Here is a 3,966-nt window from a genome sequence, read left to right on the forward strand (position 1 = left end):
TCAGCCCTCTCCCAGAGCTACACCCATGTTCACAAGTTACCCGGCTCCCCGTCTGTGGTTATCTCACAGTCTCATCGTTCCACAAGGCTCGACGGGAGGGGACGACAGTCAACAGATGAGGTTCACTTCATTTCAGGTTGAAGACCTTGCTGAATTTCTTCGGTCTTGACAAGTGATTGCTAAGCAAGATCATAAAAGCGCTGCTTTATTGCATGTGTGAGGCAAGTCCACACACAACGCAGAGACTCGCTCTTTACTGGGCAGTAAAAGTAAGAATAGAGTTTTATAACGCTACTGTTTTCTATTATTGTTTTTATTATTAGGAGAATGCAGCCATAGAACTTAGACTGGTTGACATCGATGCTCCATACAGTACGTTTGTGGCAGCTCTTTAGCTTCAGAGGAGCTACAAAGTGCAGAAGATGGAGGTCTGGGTGGCCGTCGTGTAAATTTAGAGGAACGGGGTCGACACCTTTTGACTCCTGCTGAGAACGTGACACCCATTAAGCTTTTTTCTACCACTTAGAAAGCTACAGCTTTAAGCCTCCGTGTGAGAGCTCTGTGTGCAGATGACTTCATACCATCTAACTTCTACAGTAAGTGAGCACAGCACATAAGCACCCTGACCCTGCATGTCAAACGGGAGCAGATGAAATCAGCCATTGGTCCAAAGGCATGAAGGAAACTGTTGTTAGTCACAGAATCAAGTCACTGTTCATCCCAGACATGGAAGAAACTTACTGTTGGGAAACATCCCAGCGATGGCAGAATGATGTTTATCAGTTGATCAGTTTATGGCTAATAGGCTCCGGTTAGATCCATGGAGTCACCTCAAATACCCACAGCACCGATGGAGCCACACACAGTATGAAAGGAAACAGCTGTGTGTGTGTGTGTGCGTGCGTGTGTGTGTGTGTGTGTGTGTGTGTGTGTGTGTGTGTGTGTGTGTGTGTGTGTGCTTGCTACATCAGAGTGGGGCCCAAAATCCTTTTATTTTGGCTGGGCTCCACAACTTTAAAGGGCTTTTTGAGGGTCAAGATGTGATTTTAGGACTGAGGTTAGAATTGGATTGGATTGGTTTGGATTAGAGCAAAGGTTAGACGTCTGCCTTTATTTGTGATGGTTAGGGTTAGGGTAAGGGGCCGGGGAAGGCATTATGTCAATGATGGGGCCCCACTTTTATAGCACTGCAAGGCTGTGTGTGTGTGTGTGTGTGTGTGTGTGTGTGTGTGTGTGTGTGTGTGTGTGTGTGTGTGTGTGTGTGTGTGTGTGTGTGTGTGTGTAGCCAGTTTGAGTCCCTGCTACACAAGAAGCATGTGAAGAAAAAGAACAGACTGCTTCGCTGCTCCTATTTTCCAAACAGTGTGAGAGCTGCAAAGACTGTATATATGAATCATATTTACATATATATATATATATATATATATATATATATATATATATATATATATATAATATATATATATATATATATATATATATATATATAATATATATATATATATATATATGCTCGCTGGATAGCTCAATCGGTAAAGTCACAGGACTTGCCCGTCCTCGCTCAAGAGTGAGCGAGACATCGACTCGCTGATCCACACCACCAGGATCTACAGCTCGGACATCGGGATGTCATTCGGACTCGAGAAATGTGGGAGGATGGTGACAAAGAGAGGCAAGGTAATCCACACAGAAGGGGTCTCACTCCCAGAAGGAACAATAGCAGACATTGAGGACAATTACAAGTACCTTGGAATACCACAGGCAAACGGCAACCTTGAACAGGCAACAAGGAATGCGGCAACAGCCAAATACCTCCAACGAGTAAGGCAAGTCCTAAGAAGCCAGCTCAATGGCAAGAACAAATCCCAGGCAATAAACAGCTATGCCCTGCCAGTAATCAGATACCCTGCGGGAATAATAAGGTGGCCAAAGGAAGAGATACAGACCACAGATGTTAAGACACGAAAGCTCCTCACCATGCATGGAGGGTTCCACCCCAAATCCAGCACCCTGAGACTGTACGCTAGCCGCAAGGAAGGAGGCCGAGGGACTAGTGAGCGTGAGAGCCACTATCCAGGATGAAACATCCAAGATCCATAAGTACATCAAGGATAAGGCCCCGACAGATGACGTGCTGAGTGAATGTCTCAGGCAGTGGAGAACAGAGGATGAGATGCTGGAAGAGGGACCATCATGGGAGGACAAGCCCTTGCACGGGATGTACCACCGGAACCTAACTGAAGTGGCTGATCTCAACAAATCCTACCAATGGCTTGAAAGGGCTGGGCTGAAGGACAGCACAGAGGCACTCATCCTGGCTGCACAGGAGCAGGCCCTGAGCACCAGAGCCATAGAGGCCCAGATCTACCACACCAGACAAGACCCAAGGTGTAGACTGTGCAAAGAGGCCCCAGAGACGGTCCAGCACATAACTGCAGGGTGTAAGATGCTGGCAGGCAAAGCATACATGGAACGCCATAACCAAGTGGCTGGCATAGTATACAGGAACATCTGCGCGGAGTATGGACTGGAAACCCCAAGGTCAAAGACGGAAACACCTCCCAAGGTGGTAGAGAACGAGCGAGCCAAGATCCTGTGGGACTTCCAGATCCAGACTGACAGAATGGTAATGGCGAACCAACCAGACATTGTGGTGGTGGATAAAGAGCAGAGGAAAGCCGTAGTGGTGGATGTGGCAATACCAAGCGATGGCAACATCAGGAAAAAGGAACATGAGAAACTAGAGAAATACCAAGGGCTCAGAGAAGAACTGGAGAAGGCTTGGAAGGTGAAGGCCACAGTGGTGCCTGTGGTGATCGGAGCACTAGGGGCTGTGACCCCCAAACTGGAGGAGTGGCTACGACAGATCCCTGGAAAAACATCCGAAATCTCAGTCCAGAAAAGTGCAGTCCTAGGAACAGCAAGGATACTGCGCAGAACCCTCAAGCTCCCTGGCCTCTGGTAGAGGACCCAAGCTTGGAAAGTGGATGAGACCACCCGCGGAGGGTGAGAATAGAGTGTGTATATATATATATTATTTTTATAAATAACTATACAAGCATTACTGAGTGCCGACCTGCAGATTAAAGAATATTAAAGGATATGATACAGGAAAATACATATTCCCAGATACAGCAGCTCCTGTGTCTTTGTGCACAAAGTCTGATTTATGAACGTATCAGTTACAAACATTATGTTGTCAACACCAACATTAGAACCACAGGTCCAGGCTGACGTGTGGAGATCGATATCACACTCTGCTTCCAGTCACATTTTCACTTCTTTGCTCAGGTCAAAGGAGTAAAATACAGCAGCATAAAATAAATCCTGTAGAGTAACCTTTGACAGATGAACTTTAGGTTGAACATTTCAGGTTCCTAAACACAAGGATGGTCACTAGGTGCTCAACGTGAGCCATTTACAGTATGTGTTCAGATTTCTGGCATGAGATTAGACAAATACAGCGAAAGCCAATCTACGAACTGGTCCTTTAGAAGAGAGAGATGTAAATGTTCCCACCGTAACTAAGCTGCTTCCAACCAGGCTCATAAAACTACCAGAGCTCTGAACCAGTCTCTGGTCTCTCATCCACACTAGTTATTAACAACTGTGTGTTACTAATGAGCCGTAGTGTAACAGGAAGCACAATCTGCAGCTGCACAAGGACATAACAAATGAACTTGAACTTGATGCCGTTTGATCTGGTCTGCAGATACGCTTCAGCTCCTACAGTGGAGAGTCCCTGTCCTGCTGCCTGCGTGTCCTGCTGCTGTCATGTGCAGCAGATTCTGCAGCATCTCGCAGCTTTTCATGAAAAGGACTTAGGCCAAGGTCACTATTTTGATAAGGCTGCAGAGAAAACTTTTGGCACAGCTGCAACCACCATCTCACAAGGCTCCTCCCTGAGAACTTAGAACTCCCTGAGAACAGTGAGATGCTTCCCTCAGCTGAGTCACAGCTGAGACA

This window comes from Betta splendens, chromosome 21 (genome assembly GCF_900634795.4).
Source record: "Betta splendens chromosome 21, fBetSpl5.4, whole genome shotgun sequence".
NCBI lineage: Eukaryota > Metazoa > Chordata > Actinopteri > Anabantiformes > Osphronemidae > Betta > Betta splendens.